Source organism: Phoca vitulina, unplaced genomic scaffold (genome assembly GCF_004348235.1).
Source record: "Phoca vitulina isolate PV1807 unplaced genomic scaffold, GSC_HSeal_1.0 scaffold1, whole genome shotgun sequence".
NCBI lineage: Eukaryota > Metazoa > Chordata > Mammalia > Carnivora > Phocidae > Phoca > Phoca vitulina.
The window spans coordinates 67,582,825-67,600,681 of NW_022589704.1; the positions used below are offsets into that span (position 1 = coordinate 67,582,825).

General features: G+C 36.9%; 1 pseudogene; it reads right to left on the reverse strand.

The window, feature by feature from the left end:
* The window catches only part of LOC116630922, a 29,062-nt pseudogene extending 11,599 nt beyond the window's left edge, over window positions 1-17,463 (reverse strand).
* Window positions 17,464-17,857: the final 394 nt, after the last annotated feature.

Here is a 17,857-nt window from a genome sequence, read left to right on the forward strand (position 1 = left end):
TGAACTAATTACCTTCCAAAGGCCCTACCTCCTAATTCCATCATGGTAGGGGATAGGAGTTCAACATATGAATTTTAGGGGACAGTTAGTCCATTGCACCATTATTATTACTCTTATTGTCAGTACATCATAAAGAACAATAACAAATCGTAATAGTTTCTTCTTCCTTTTTTAAAAAATTTATTTAACTTCCATTAACATATAATGTATTATTGGTTTCAGAGGTAGAGGTCGGTGATTTATCAGTCTTATATAATACCTAGTGCTCATTACATCATGTGCCCTCCTTAATGTCCATCACCCAGTTACCTCATCCCCCCACCCCCTCCCCTCCAGCAACCCTCCTTTTATTTCCTACGCTTGAGTCTCTTATGGTTTGTTACCTCTCTGATTTCATCTTGTTTTATTTTTTTCCTCTATTCCCCTATGATCCTCTGTTTTGTTTCTTAAATTCCACATACAGTGGAATATTACTCATCCATCAAAAAAAAAAGAAAAAGAAATCTTGCCATTTGCAACGACGTGGATGGAACTAGAGGTGTCATGCTAAGCTAAATAAGCCAATCAGAGAAAGACAATTATCCTATAATCTCGCTGATATGTGAAAGTTTCCTCTTCCTTATGGAAGAAAAAAAAGCGTAATCTTTTCCTCACTACTGTTTTCCCATTCTTTGTTTCTTTAATCCAAAAATATAATGCTGTTCTTCTTCTCTCTTGATTTAATAAATATTTGGTTTTATAAATAGTTAATTTTGCATAGTGCTAGACCATAGGCTAAAAATAATAAATTAAAATAGACATGATCCTAATGTACGGAGTTTTGTAAGAAAAGATACAGTAAAGAGGTGAATATATAAAAATAAAAAAAAGGGGGAGATGAACCATGAGAGACTATGGACTCTGAGAAACAAACTGAGGGTTCTAGAGGGGAGGGAGGTGGGGGGATGGGTTAGCCTGGTGATGGGTATTAAAGAGGGCACGTTCTGCATGGAGCACTGGGTGTTATACGCAAACAATGAATCATGGAACACTACATCAAAAACTAATGATGTCATGTATGGTGATTAACATAACATAATAAAAAAATAAAATAAATAAATAAATATATCAATAAAACTAAGAAAAATATTCTAATTATAGTAAACCTGTGCTGTGATAGAAAACACTAGGAAGGAACCTTGGTTTCTGGTTGTCAGACAAGGGCCTCTAAAGTGATATGACTAAAATTGAGACCCAAACAATGGAAAAGGCTGGGAATTTGGCACTAGGGAAGCAGGGGGACCAGAAGGTTCAGGCAGAAGCAACTGCATGTGCTCATAAGATTATTTATGTTTAATCTTCAAAAATCCCACCAGAATACTTATTATTCTCTTTTCATTAAGGTTATTTCAAAGAGTTTCCACTCTCAATTTTTGACTAAGATTTTTTTAGATACAATGTTTTTTTGTTCTATTATTTCTGTTGATACTGTTTAAAATCCATTTTGGGGTGCCTGGGTGGCTCAGTCGTTAAGCGTCTGCCTTCGGCTCAGGTCATGATCCCAGGGTCCTGGGATCGAGCCCCACATGGGGCTCCCTGCTCCGTGGGAAGCCTGCTTCTCTCTCTCCCACTCCCCCTGCTTGTGTTCCCTCTCTCGCTGTATCTCTCTGTGTCAAATAAATAAATAAAAATCTTTAAAAAAAAATCTTTAAAAAAATAAAAAAATAAAAAAAAATAAAATCCATTTTGGTAGGATGGATTCTGCAGAATCTGACCTAAGTTTCCCCATATTTTATTTTTAAAAATTTCCCTTCTTTCACTTTAAATTTTGGGGGAATTTCTTGAGATTGACTTCTTTAGTCATTTGATTTTCTACAGCATTCACTGTCTTCATTATTTTTTAAATGTGGTATTTATGCTTCAAATTCTCTTTAAATTCCTCATAAAGTCGAATAGTCTCATTTTTATACTTTTATACTCCTTGTTTATAACTCAAATAGGCAAAATCTTTTTTGAACCTTATTGAGAATATAAATCATTTGTTTCTAATGTGTTTTCTTTTTCTGTTTATTTAAATAACTTTTTATAAGAATAAACTTTTGTATCTTTCAAAAAGTCACCTTCTTTTGAACTAAAGAAACTTTTAATGGGGCCTGATAGGTTTTTGTTTTGCTTTGTTTTGTTTTCTGTCAATAAGAGCTTTCTGATCGGTCAGTATTGGCTGGTCATCAGATAGAATTAGACAAAGGTCAGTGAGGGTCCCTACTGATAGGTAAATATATTTGTTTCAATTTCTGTGATGATTATACAAGAAAAAGTGAGATCAAGTGGTAATTTGAGTATAATTTCCTAAAAATACTTTAATAATGATATTGAGTGGGAAAAGAGAAAAAATGCCATACAGAATCTGCTTAGTTTCATATACTGTGTAGTTTTTGGGTGAAATATATAATGAATCTGATCATTTTGAATTAGTGAATTCTAGCTCTAAAATTGTCTTGACTTTTACTATTTTATTAAATTTTTCCTGGGAAAATAGCTGACTAAAGAAATTCTGAAATATTCAGAATAGGCAAAATCATGGAGATAGAAAGTAGATCAGTGGTCTCCATGGGCTGGAGGAGAGGGGAATGGGGAGTAACTACTAATAGGTAGGTATGGAGTTTCCTTTTGGGGTGATGAAAATGTTTTGGGACTTGATAGTGGTGATGGCTTCACAGCATTTTGAATGTATCAAATGTCACAAAATTGTACACTTTAAAATGGTTAGTTTTTATGCTACGTATATTTTACCACAATTTTTAAAAAAGGATCTGCCTACAAAATAAAAGACAATTCCTTTCTCTTAAGTAACAGCTTTGCTTATGCTGTACAATAGGATGTTTCTTTTTCTGATGGACAAGAACAAGAGCAAGGCAAAATAAGAGGCAAACCCTGGCCCAAGGTGAGGCAAGTATGGCCAGCATATTGTTCTTAGTTGGGTAAGGCCCCTTGTGGTATCTAGCGACCCACCTCCACAATACATGATATGAAATTATGGAACAGAAATACAATTTCCACAAGAAAGTCACCTGCTTAAAAAAGAGCAGACTAGAAAAAGCGGTGGTCTTTTTTTCCACAGCATATATTTCCTGCTAAATAGAAATAAAGACTCTCTGCCGACCAATGGAATAGGCTTCTGTATTGGCCAATCTAGAAGATAGTTCTGCTCTCAAGGAAGAGGCTTCTTCTCCATTGTTTGTCATGATCACAACAAAGAGGCGCCCATTTCTACATCCATAGTGGTCCACTTCCTGTTGGTGTTAAGTAGGTGGCCTGAGGATTGAACATTCATAGGTCATTAAGTGGCTTTGTGTCAACGGAGTCCCCTCAAAAACTTAACAGCCTCCTCTAGTACTTATTTGTTGGGCTAATAACTGCAGCCAAGATTTTGTCTTCACTGAACTCCATGTTCTTCCCATGTCTGACCTCTGGTTTAATGGACACTACCTTGAGTCCAGGAAATAATAACCACTAATCAGATTTTCTTCTTAACCAAGTTTGTTCATTCTTTCTGGTGTAGAATACCTAATGAAAGATCCCTAGAGTAGGCAAGTGTCTCACCCTCAACAGTTATACTTCCTGCAAAGTTGTTTAATTTCTGATTCTCCAAAAGTATTAACTTCAGCTCAAGGATAGAGAAATTGGTCTTATAAACCCCGAAAAGCACAATATAAAGGGATTCAGTCTACTTAGAAAGCCTGTTACATACAGAAAGCATCTTTATTCACAAGGCTTCATTTTTCCCCTTTCTTCTCTAAGCTTGACATTCCTTAGACTAAATTTCTTTCTGTTGTATAGTCCCTGGTGGAAAGCCACAGGATGAAACCAACACACAAATATTTTAAATTTTTTATAATATTAATTTTTTCTAATTCTATGTCTCCCTAGTAGGAGACTTGTTATGCTAGAAATAACGCAAAAGTAGTGGTGGAGGATGTGGAGATAGATAATAATTGTTGATTAAAACAGCAAAGTTTGTTAGGTTCAGGGCTTAATAAATGTTTATTGAATTATTTTCCATGGGTTCCTAGTTGCTTCTGGATAGCTCTTAATATTACGAATGTTTTCTTATTTTATAAACCTTTCTTTACCTGTTCTTTTTTCCCCCTCTGATTCTAAATACATCTGTATTATTATGATCAGGCTGCCATATAAAATACCACAGAGTGGCTTAAAAACACAGAAATCTACTTTGTCAGACACAGTTCTGGACACTAGATGTCCAAGATCAAAACACCAGCAGGGTTCATTTCTGGTGAGATCTGTCCTCTGACTTTCAGATGTGTTCTCACTGTGTCCTCATGTGGCTTTTTCTTTTTGCATAAGTGGGGAGGGGGAGCTCTCTAGTGTCTCTTCCTTTATCTTCTTCTAAGGACAGTGTTTGATTAGGGCCACCCTTATAACCTCATTTAACCTAAATTACCTCCTTAAAGGCCATATCTCCAAATACAGTCACATTGGGGATTATGGCTTCAACATGTAAATTTTGGAGGGATACATTTACATCCATAAAAAATGCCATTTTTAAGCAAAATTCTAGTAATAACTACATTTCTTTTAGAATATCTGTTATTCTCACCATGAAAGGTATATTACCACTTATGTCAGAGGCATTGCTCGCTACTATTGATTAGATATGAAATCCTTCATGTTGAAGCCGGGAAATTTATTAGAGTAAGAAAAATTAATATAGAATGTATTTAGCATGAGGGCTAGGAAAGTATAATCATGTGATTATTGTGCTTGCAAATGTATGTTGAGTTGTTAGAAGTAGTATATGCCAAATTGATACACTGAATAAAAGAGGTCTTAGTAAGATATAGGGAGACAAATGAGAGAGTAGGAAGAAACTGTGAGAACTCTGCATTCTTGTAACCATGGAAATGAAGCATTGTCGGGAATATTGCTAAGTCTGACCAAGAGGAGTAAAGATTTCAATTAAGAATAAACTGGGTTGTCTTCATTCCTGGGTTTCTTCAGTTAGTGGACCCCTTTGCAAAGTAAGCCATTTGTCACGAGTGTCTAATACATTCTGGACACTGAAGATGCAGCAGTGAATTAGACAAACAAGTGAGGGAGATGCATGTGATGCCACATCTCATGTCACCTCAGCCTCTGGCAGTAGAGGACAATTCCTATGCAGGCTGACAGCTTTTCCACTCACGTATTTTTGCTTCTCAATCTAAATGTTGGGTTTCCTCCAGAACTCAGGAAATTGTTCATCCCACACAGTGCATAGCTCAGCAGAACTGGGAATTAAGCATTATCAGGACAAATCTCCTCAAAGGGAAAATTTTGAGATACAATCAATTCTGCTGTCATGCTTGTTCTGAAAATGTGAATTTGTTCCAACACAATCGATATATTAAGGAATGATTTGAGCAGAACCCAAGTTTTGTGCTTTCTGATGCATGATTTCTTCCATGAGAAACATTAAATTAAATTAGGGAGTGGAAAACTCTGGCCCATTGCCTATTTTTGTAAATCGGGTTTTATTGGAGCACTACAGACAAGTTTGTTTTTTCCTTATACCTCCTTTCTGTGACTGTGGTAGGGTCTATAGAGCTCTCAATACTGAAAATATTTACTATCTGATCATTTAAGGAAAAGTATGATAATTCCTGATCTTGGTGAATGGAGAAAACAGCATGAAGCTGACCAAAACTACATAAAAATACAAAAAATAAAAATAAAAATAAAAAGGCACATATGCACACACATGAAACATCTCCCTGTGACCTCAGAGCACGACATATGTTGTGAGCCACACCCAGCCACAACTTGTGTTACAAGTTTCCATCAGATTTCACATAATTGTTCTTCTGCCACTTTGCAGTAGCTCACAAACTGCAACCCTCCCAGCATGCCCTTCCACCAGCAAACATCAGGCTCTCTTCAAAGCCAAGTGTCATATTTATTGTAGGTTTGATATATTTCTTAACCATTTGACATGTGTGACACTGTGCTACCATGTTTAAGCATCCTGCCTTTTTTATGTGTGACTGATGAAAGTTTTGAGTATTGTGCTTCTGACTTCATTTTTATTCCCACAAGCTCTGTGGTTTTATTGTATGTTTTTGTGTAGTACAGTGCTTTTTTTAAGGAAGGCATGTGCCACACTTTATCAGAACTGACTGCACTTTCTACATTATGTTCCTCAGAAGGTCCCCAGAAGAATGAGCCTCAATTGGCCAATCAGTGACTTGCTCATCAACAGATGGAATAATTAGCTTCTCTCACTTCCCTATCTCACTTCTCCCAGACCTCTTTTGGTGCTTCCTTGGATCACTTTTCACATAACCTACTTGGTCCCAACTCCTTGTCTCAGGTTCTACCTATTTTTTTTTTTTTTTTTTTTTTTGGGTGGAGGAAAATTAAGACAACAGATTCCTGCCCTTATGGAGCATATAGCCTAATTTGGGAGAAAAATTATAATCAAATAAATAAATAACAAGCAAGCAAGATAAATACAGATTGTGATAAGTTTTATGTAGGAAATAACCAGGGTAATGAAAGAAAGATAAATTGGAGGAGGTCACTTGAGAGAGAATTCAGGGAAGGCCCTCTGAGAAGATGATATTTGAATTGAGACATAAAGAATGAAAGTGAGCCAACTGGAGTAAAAATTATAATGTTATCATAATGGAAAGAGTAGAGAAAATCACTAAATGGAAAAGGACCGGAGTGGTTCATAGTGATGTTATATCAATACTTGAGGATGCGTTGGGCGCTGCAGTGCACCCCATTCTCCTACTGATACGGGAACAATCAGTATAGGCGCATTATGTCTTAATAAAGCCATGTTACACTCATTGGATGGAAGGGACCACAGCCTGGAAGACTGAACTCCATATTTAGCATTTGGGAGTGAGCATAGGTAGGTAAAAACTGTAGCAACTTACCGCCTCAATTGTTCTTCCTGACCTTTACAAAAGTAAGGTTTTCAGAAGAAGCTAAAAACCAACAAGTAGAATAAGAGGTCAACAAATATTGTGAAAAAATAAAATATGTGGTACAAATAAAGCCTTTAAAGTGAGAATCCAGGGCACCTGGATAGCTCAGTCAGTTAAGTGTCTGACTCTTGATTTTGGCTCAGGTCATGATCTCAGGGTCATGAGATTGAGCCCCATATTGGGCTCCACGCTGGTTGTGGAGCCTACTTGAGATTCTCTCTTTCCCTCTCCCTCTGCCCCTCCCCAACACTGCTCATGTGCTCTCTCTCTCAAAAAAATAAAAATAAAAATAAAAAAATAAAGTAAGAATCCTCCAAGTCCCCACTAGTAGGCTCTCAAGGAATGGTGGTGGTAATGGTTTTGACATTGATGTTGGCAGCTACAATAGAGAGTGTGATAATCATGATACTGATTGATTATCAACCTTCAATGCAGAAAAATGAAATAGTCTCAACCATTAGGCTTCCTGCCAATTTGGAAGAGACATAATTTGAACATTATTTATAGGAGTGGCTCTTAAAACTTAAGGTATCCTATCAAAAAGAGAGGAATGGGGGAAGAAAGGATGGGTCAAGAGAAATGACACTGCTGAATGTTCTACACATCATCACTTGTTGTCACATGTTAGTTTACTCATCTTTGCAATAACCATATGTGAGTGATAGTTAGTAGTCCACCTAATTTTTACACAGAAGGAAACTGAATCTTGGAGAGGTTCTATAATTTGCCCAAGTTTACAGAGCTCATTCAGACCAAAATGTATCTAGCTCCATGCGAACAGAGAAAAAAATGAGTTACTAATATAGGCTGATAGGTATCTATAATTTGAAAGAAAAGAACAAATATGGGAAAAATAAATGCCAGTTTTGAGTTGAAACACTTTATTTAGAAAATATTGGACAGGCAAAAAGACAAGAAATGCTGCACTGGGACATGAGGTCTCCTCACTCATATTGTACTGTCTTTAGCAGTGAATTCATTCCTGTGGATCATCATCTCTAGTAAGATACATAGTATTGAGCTTACCGTCAGTAATTAAACATTTGTCCTGATTTTGAAAAATTTTATGAACACAGTAGGGAAGCCAAACTGATTTAATTGTTTTACTAATTGCTAATTAGCCTCGGTATAATGGCAGGTGTTTGTGTAATTAGGAAGAGGATATCATTTGTAAGAAATCCTGCCCTAAAATTTGAGATGTGAGAACTATGTCCATTGACCAAGTTCTGTACCATAAAGCAGATGGTTTGAATTTTTTTTTAAATTTTAAAATAATATTAAGATTCAATGCCTTTAGATTTCCCTACCTTCTTTGGGGGAGAGTACACTGATATATACGTATATATCTTTATCTTTCTTTCTTTCTTTTTTTTTTTTTTTACATATTTTAAGAATGAGGCTGCTAATGGGCTCATGGGGATTAATTAATATGAAAGAGTACGGAACTAAAGGAAAACCCATCACTAGCAGTTGACTCTCCCATTCCCCATTCTCCTCCTCTATTTCTGCCTTTTAATTTTCATTTATCTTTATAAATTTCAATTTTAACTTCATAAATTTAAAATTTTCTTAAATTTATCTCCATTCTTTAAAGAGTCTGTTCTTTTATCTTTTCATTTTTTTGAGGATAGTTGACACACAATGTTAACCTTAATTTCAGGTGTACAACATGATTCAGCATCTCTATGTGTTACTCTATGCTCACCACAAGTGCAACTGCCATCTGTTACTATGCAACGCTATTACATCATCGACTATATTCCCTATACTGTTTCTATTATTCCCATGACTAATTCATTTTGTAACTGGGAGTATATATCTCCCACTCCCTTTTACCCATTTTGCCCATCCTTTCACCCACTCCCTATGGCAACCATCAATTTGTTCTCTGTATTTATAGTCTGATTCTGCTTATAATTTGTTCATTTATTCATTTGTTTTGTTTTCTAGATTCCACATATGAGTGAAATTATATGGTATTTATCTTTCTCAGTCTGGCTTATTTTACTTAGCATTATACCTTCTTAAGTTCACCCATGTTGTTTCAAATGGCAAGATCTCATTCCTTTTCTTACGGCTGAGTAATATTCCATTGTATTAAGCCACATCTTCTTTATCCATTCATTTACAGATAGGCACTTGACTTGCTTCCATACTTGGCTATTGTAAATAATGCTACAATAAACATAAAGGTGAATATATCTTTTCAAATTATCATTTTCATCTTCTTTGGGTAAATATCCAGTAGTGGAATTGTTGGATCATATATTTCTATTTTTACTTTTTTTAGGAACCTCAATAGAGTTTTCCAGAGTGACTGTACCAATTCACATTCTCATCCACAGTGCAGAAGGGCTCCTTTTTCTCCACATCCTTGCCAGAACTTGTTATTTTTTGTCTTTTTGATTCTAGCCATTCTTACAAGTATAAGATATCTCATTGTGGGGTTTTCATTTGCACTTCCGTGATGATTAGTGATGTTGAGCATCTTTTCATGTTATCTGTTGGCCATCTGTTTGTTTTCTTTGGAAAAATAAATCAGAAGCATCCATATTAATAATGAAGAAGTTAAACTGTCACTATTTGCAAATGACATGATAGTGTACATAAAAAAAAACCCTAAAGACTCCACCAAATAACTACTAGAAATAATAAATGAATTCAGTAAAGTTATAGGATACAAAATTAATACCTAAAAATCAGTAGTGTTTCTATACACTAATAACAAAGTGACAGAGAAATTAAGAAAATAATTCCATTTACAATTGGACAAAAAGAATAAAATACCTAGGATTAAACTTAACCAAGGAGCTGAAAGACTGTATTATGAAAACTATAAAACACTGATGTAAGAAACTAAAGACAACACCAACAAATGGAAAGATATTCCGTGCCCATGGATTGGAAGAATTAATATTGTTAAAATGTTCATACTGCCCAAAGCAATCTACAGGTTCAGTATAATCCCTATCAAAATACCAACAGTATTTTTCACAGAACTAGAACAAATAATACTAAAATTCGTATGGGACTACAAAAGACCCCAAATAACCAAAGCAGCCTTGAGGAAGAACAAAAAAAACTGGAGGTATCATAATTCCAGATTTCAAGATATACTACAAAGCCATAGTAATCAAAACAGTATGGTACTAACACAAAATAGAAACATAGATCAATGGAACAGGATAGAAATCCCCCAAATAAACCCATGTTTATGTGGTCAATTAATCTATAACAAAGGAGGCAAGAATATACAATGGTGAAAAGACACTCTCTTCAATAAATGGTGCTGGGAAAACTGGACAGCTATATGCAAAACAATGAAACTGGACCACTTGCTAACACCATACATAAAAATAAACTCAAAATGGATTAAAAACCTAAATATGATACCTGAAACCATAAAAATCCTAGAAAAAAAACACAAACACAGGCAGTGATCTCTCTGACATTGACCACAGCAATATCTTTCTAGATAAGTCTTCTAAAGCAAGGGATGCAAAAGCAAAAATAAACTATTGGGGCTACATCAATATAAAAAGCTTTTGTACAGTGAAGGAAACCATCAACAAAACAAAAAGGCAACCTACTGAGTGGGAGAAGATATTTGCAGATGATATATCCAATAGGGGGTTAATATCCAAAATATATAAGGAACTCACACAACTCAACACCAAAAAAACCCAGAAACAAATAAAAAAGCAATCTAATTAAAAAATGAGCAGAGGATCTGAATAGCCGTTTTTCCCAAGAAATCTTGTTCTTTATATTATTTTATACACTTTTACTATACTTTTAGTTTAGTCCTAACATTAACAAATTCTTTGTGACAATAAGGATTCTCTGTATATAAACACTGTTTGAGTTTTTTTTTTTATGTTCTACTTGAAAGACAAAGTCCTATTATTGGCAGAACACCCCGTTGGCAAAATAGGTTAATCAAGATTTCAAGAACTTTGGAGAAATTGCCACAAACACACTACATTATATTATTTTTTTATAGCTTTATTTCATTAATATGAAGAATGAAGTAATTGTGCTAATCTTTATCTGAGTCATGTGCTTCTAGGAAACAATGATTGTTAAGAAATCCTCTTACCATTTTTTAAAAGATTTTATTTATTTATTAGAGAGAGAGCACAAGCAGGGGGGATGGCAGAGGGGCAGAGGGAGAGGGAGAACCAGGCTCCGCGCTGAGCAGGGAGCCCAACAGAGAGCTCGATCGCAGGACCCTGGGATCATGACCTGAGCCGAAGGCAGATGCTTAACTGACTGAACCACCCAGGTGCCCTCCTCTCACCATTTTGTTTTCCAAATTCCCTCACCATTTGTTTCAAGAAATGGTTACCTTAACCACAAAAATCCTTTCCTCTTTCTCATATTCCAAAAAAAAAAAAGACTCACCTCCACCTCTACCTATTTGAAGTAATTCAGGTTAGACCCATCTCTGTCCTCCTTCCTGATTCCCATAAGATTCACAGATAATTTCTTGGTTTACCTGCCTCTATAGAACTGTTCTACATTCTCACTAATGTAATAGCCTTAATAGAATCTTCCAGTACCAATTGTCCAGTACCTTTTATCTTTCACAAAATGTTGAATGACTTGGAGAGGATACTTGAATTTATACTTGACAAAGGTTTTCATCACATCTATCCTTTAGGTAGCCAGATGGCTGAAGAACATAGCACATAACAACTAGCTGGTTCTATTCACAAACTCTTGGCACAAATATAGCCACCTAAAGCAGAGGAGACTGTGTTTCAGTTCATCACCATCAAGTGATATGAGTTGAGTATGACCTTCCACTTCAAAGTATCTTATTCCTACCTTATTGGTATACACTTACAAACCTATCCAAAAAACCTAAAAAAACAAAAAAACAAAAACCATGCAAGTTTTAAGTTCAGTGCATGGTGCATAGTGAATGCTCTATAAATATTAGTTGTATTTACTATTATTGTTAACTAAGTGCTCGCAGTTCTTCTTTTAAGTTAAATTCTCATTTTTCTGGCTTGGAAGGTCTTCCACATCTGAGATATTCACTAGTAAATGCAAATCCAGTTGGAATGGGTAACATCTGAATCTATTATTGGAAAAGCTCTAGATTAGAATGAATTACAACAACAAAGGAGCCAAAGCATTCTTTGTAGTAATGGGTGGGTGGCCAAGAAAGGAGAAGGCACTACAAATAATCAGTTTATAATTTGGCCTTATCCTGGTCACTCAGAATCATGGCTGCATCAGAGAGTTTGGTGTTATTTTTAACAGGATAACAAACTTATACTCTATACTCAGATGTACAACAGACAAGTTTGCTGAGGCAAGTTTGCTTCTATTCAGCCATTAAAACCATTTTGTAAGGGCCACTTGTCCTTGGTCAGAAAGTCCTCACACATGGTGGCTGCTTTGTCCTGATCCCATGCCTCTGCAGACTCACCAAATTTCTCAGTTTCTCCGTGGTTCTTCAACCAAGGCATACCAAACACCTGAATTCCTTATAGTTCATACAGGGCTTGGGAATGAGAGGCATTTCAAAAAATTTTCTTTTATAGAAAATTTTTTTTCTTCCTTTTTCCAGAGCTTTACATATTTCCACATCATGATAAATGTGACTGTGTTGAGCTACACATAGAGATTTCTTTCCCAGGAATATATGCCACTGGCTAGTGCCAGCACATTCTAATTCCCCATCCATTTCAGGGTGTTTCTCCCATTTTATTTTTCACATCCTTTATTCTCACCTTGAAAGATGGAAAGCAAGGACACGTGTATCTTTCTACCCTTTCCACATGTCTGTGTGCTCTTTTTTCCCCATACACTAGTGCCATAATGGGAGAATTCTCATTTCTTTATTATGTACCATCCCATTCAAGGCAGAAACCACCCAACATCCCCCTCCATGTTTCTCTTTCTATGAGAACAATGGATCCTAAGAATTTCAAGAAACCCTGCTGGCTATGACAGATGGGCATCTCCATGATAACCAGTATGAGAGAAAACCAGAGGGATTACCCTCTAATGTACTATTTGAGACTTAATGGATTTAAACTTTGCATACTTTGCATAGGCTGTAATAGTTATTAATTCTTCTGTAGGTAATTGAACTTTTGTGATGTATTATACTCGAATATCCTTGTGTTTCCCCATCATCATATGGTATGACAAGTATATCATATTTGCAATATATATAGTTAGCAGTTGTGGCTTTTAAGAATTTGAGTATTTTTGAGATAAGACATACTCAACTCACATTAATTATTTATGCTGTGCAAAATATCTAAATCAATAAATATTTTAGAAGAAAAAAATCAATACTGCCCAAACTCCAGTGAGTAGAATATGTCCTTGTGCTTCAGGTAAGAGCTGAATATCTGTGGGGAGATCTATAATTGGATTGATTTTGTTTTTGGCTTTGTAATACATCTTAATTGACCATGCTATATTACCAGCATCACCCTTTGCAGTAAACCTTGCATTCAGGATCAGAGCCCCATTTTCAATTGTGTATGTTTAGTGTGTAACACCTGAGGGACATCTGGGGTCATCTGCTTAGGGATGGATACAAGGAAGCTACTATAAGGACAAAAACTGATTTTTTTTTTTTTTTTTTTTTTACTAAGGCCACTGCCATAGAGAAGTATAGCATTTTACCTTACCCTGGAAAAAAGAATGAATATCATAAATAATTGAGTTCTAATTCCCCAGCAACAGACCAAATGAGGGCCTTCCACTGACTTTTATTGAGTTCAATGAACTTAAAATAAATAAATGAGACATTTCCTATAAATCTAACTCAAAATGCTGATGTAAATATGTTATAATTAGATAGATAAAGGAGTACATAAATGATCCCATTAGGTGTTACTGCCAAAATCGTACTTTATCCAACACTAACATATTTTTATGTTGTCTATACTCTAAAGTCAATTATTTGTTTGAAAAGTTAGACATCCCTAACTTCCCAAGCTAGGGTTTGCTTCATGTGTTCTTTTCAGTTATAATTAGGTGCTGAGGTGCACCCAAGTGGATCAACTGGATTTCCCATGTATTCCTCCTCATCACTTGCTATGGACTTAATTGTGTCCCCTCCCTAATTCATATGTTGAAGCCCTAACCTACAATGTGAATGTGTTCGGAGATAAGGCTTTTAGGAGATAATTAAGGTTAAATGAGGTCCTATGGGTGGAATTCTAATCCAATAGGATTAGTAGCCCCATAAGAAAGAGAAGAGAGAGAGAGAGAGATCTTTCCTTCCTCATGCATCAGGGAAAAGCCATGTGAACACATATCGAGAAGGTAGCTATCTGCAAGCTGGGAAAAGACCCCTCTCCGGATCCAACCATGCTGGCACTCTGATCTCAGACTTTGGGCCTCTAAAACTGTGAGAAACACATTTTTGTTGTTTAAGCCTGCCAATCTATGGTATCTCATTATGACAGCCTGAGATAAGACACCAACATTTTGTAAAAGTACCCCAGCCTCTTACCAATTGGGGTCAGTTACCTCTGGTCATGTAATGATGGCCTTTCTTGCCTGCTGGTCCTTGGTCATAAGGAATCCAAAGGGCCATGGTGGCAACTGTAGCTTATATTTCAGTGTGTCCCTTGCTGTGTCCCAAGAGTGTATCCTTTTTGGAAACTGTCCTTTATCCTTACAGAAACCAGAATTGCAAGGATAGAGAACATAATTTCCTAAGTAGGTGTTTCAGAATGATGTGTAAGAGGGACCATGGAAAAAAGACAGTTTCTTTTTTTTTTTTTTTTAAAGATTTTTTTTTTTTTTTTTAATTTATTTATTTGAGAGAGAGAGAATGAGAGAGCAAGCACATGAGAGGGGGGAGGGTCAGAGGGAGAAGCAGGCTCCTCGCCGAGCAGGGAGCCCCATGCGGGACTCGATCCAGGGACTCCAGGATCATGACCTGAGCCGAAGGCAGTCGCTTAACCAACTGAGCCACCCAGGCGCCCAAAAAGACAGTTTCTTCAACAAATGGTGTTGAGAAAATTGGACAGCCATATGCAGAAAAATGAAACTGGACCATTTCCTTACACCACACACAAAAATAGACTCAAAATGGTTGAAAGACCTAAATGTGAGATAGGAGTCCGTCAAAATCCTAAAGGAGAACACAGGCAGCAACCTCTTCGACCTCAGCCACAGCAACTTCTTCCTAGAAATATCACCAAAGGCAAGGGAAACAAGGGCAAAAATGAACTATTGGGACTTCATCCGATAAAAAGCTTTTGCACAGCAAAAGAAACAGTCAACAAAACCAAAAGACAACCGACAGAATGGGAGAAGATATTTGCAAATGACATATCAGAAAAAGGGCTAGTATCCAAAATCTATAAAGAACTTATCAAACTCAACACCCAAAGAACAAATGATCCAGTCAAGAAATGGGCAGAAGACATGAACAGACATTTTTCCAAAGAAGACATCCAAATGGCCAACAGACACATGGAAAAGTGCTCAACATTGCTCGGCATCAGGGAAATCCAAATCAAAACCTCAATGAGATACCACCTCACACCAGTCAGAATGGCTAAAATTAACAAGTCAGGAAATGACATGTTGGCGGGGATACGGAGAAGGGGGAACCCTCCTACACTGTTGGTGGGAATGCAAGCTGGTGCAGCCACTCTGAAAAACAGTATGGAGGTTCCTCAAAAAGTTGAAAATAGAGCTGTCCTATGACCCAGCAATTGCACCTCTGGGTATTTACCCCAAAGATACAAAGGTGGGGATCTGAAGGGGTACGTGCACCCCGATGTTTATAGCAGCAATGTCCACAATAGCCAAACTATGGAAAGAGCCAAGATGTCCATCAACAGATGAATGGATAAAGAAGATGTGGTGTATATATACAATGGAATATTATGCAGCCATCAAAAAACTGAAATCTTGCCATTTGCAATGACATGGATGGAACTAGAGGGTGTTATGCTAAGCGAAATAAGTCAATCAGAGAAAGACATGTATCATATGATCTCAGTGATATGAGGAATTCTTAATCTCAGGAAACAAACTGAGGGTTGCTGGAGTGGTGGGGGGTGGGAGGGATGGGGTGGCTGGGTGATAGGCATTGGGGAGGGTATGTGCTATGGTGAGTGCTGTGAATTGTGTAAGACTGTTGAATCACAGACCTGTACCTCTGAAACAAATAATACATTTCATGTTAAAAAAAAGAAGATAGTAGGAAGGGAGAAATGAAGGGGGGAATCGGAGGGGGAGATGAACCATGAGAGACTATGGACTCTGAGAAACAAACTGAGGGTTCTCGAGGGGAGGGGGGTGGGAGGATGGGTTAGCCTGGTGATGGGTATTAAAGAGGGCACGTTCTGCATGGAGCACTGGGTGTTATGCACAAACAATGAATCATGGAACACTACATCAAAAACTAATAATGTAATGTATGGTGATTAACATAACAATAAAAAAAATGGGTTAGCCTGGGTATTAAAGAGGGCACGTACTGAATGGAGCGCTGGGTGTTACACGCAAACAATGGACCATGGAACACTACATCAAAAACTAATGATGTAATGTATGGTGATTAACATAACATAACAAAATAAAATTAAAAGAAAAAAAAGAGGGATCATTCCTACTAACACCCCTCCATTCTCAGATCAGGGCATTCTTATCGGGAACACAGTATCATACATAGTTTTCTGATTTAGTACATGTACTGAGTCCTAAATATAGTATATATATTGAGTCTTGAATGATGACACCACATCCTTGCAGACTATTGCTTCCTTCCAAGCTGGCACTTTAACATTACCTTCAGAAGGTCATCCGTATATTAGAGGAGACCACCTTCTGAATGTTGCAGTATGTGGTATAATCAGTAGGTCCCATTTTTACAGGCTCACTCTTGCATAATTCTTTGTTGTAAAATGGGTCATTTGGTTAAATGCGATATTATGTGGAATTTAATCCCTGAGGTCAGGCATATACTAAACCCATGGGTAGTGTTTCTGGCTCAGGTTCTGTAGGCAAATCCATACTGAGAGAAGTATCCATCTCTGTAAGGATAAACCACTGGCACTTCTAGGACAGAAGGCTCAGTGTTGTTAATTTTCCATCAAGTGGCCAGTTGGTCTCCTTGAGAAATTGTGTTATATTGGTGGCTCAGTATTTATCTTTGTTGTAGACATGTTGAACATTCAGAGGCAGCAGTAGATAGGCTATTCCTGAATGTAGTAGCTATATCATAGTAATTTTTTTTAAAGCTTGTACCCATATACCATACTGACTCATTAGTAAACCAAGCTAGACCTCTTTCTTACTCTTTCAGCTTGCCATTTGGATACCCCTTCGTAAGAACATAGGAGCGAACTGGGATGGTTGCTTGTGTACCTTGAGGGGTGATATGGGTGGCTGGGTATCTGCTCATGTAGCTTACTTGTGCTCTCTGGTCTTCTCCAAGCTCAATTCCAGATGTACCATTTCCATTCTGATGGATGCTGTTGGGCCTGTCCATCTTCATGATTTGATGGTGCTAATAGAATCCAGATACTTGGCACAGGATCAGTGGTCAAGCATTTCCTCTCTTATAGGGGCCCAATAACATTCCAAGAACTGTTTTTTGAAAAGTATATCATTATCCACTGTAGATGGCATCACCTTGTTCCAGAATCTCAGGAGCCTACATTGTGAGTCTTTAACTTGGGCTTATCATAAATTCCACACTGAATTTTTTCCCATCACTAACACCTCCATCACCAGATATTGTGGCCCAAAAGTCAATCTGGACTTTCTGTGAAGCCCTTCTCTACTTTGGACCTCACTCAATGCCAGCAGCCTTCCATATCACACAGTATGTAGGTTGAAGCAGTATTCCTGGAGTTGGAATGTTTTGACTCTAGAATCTGAAG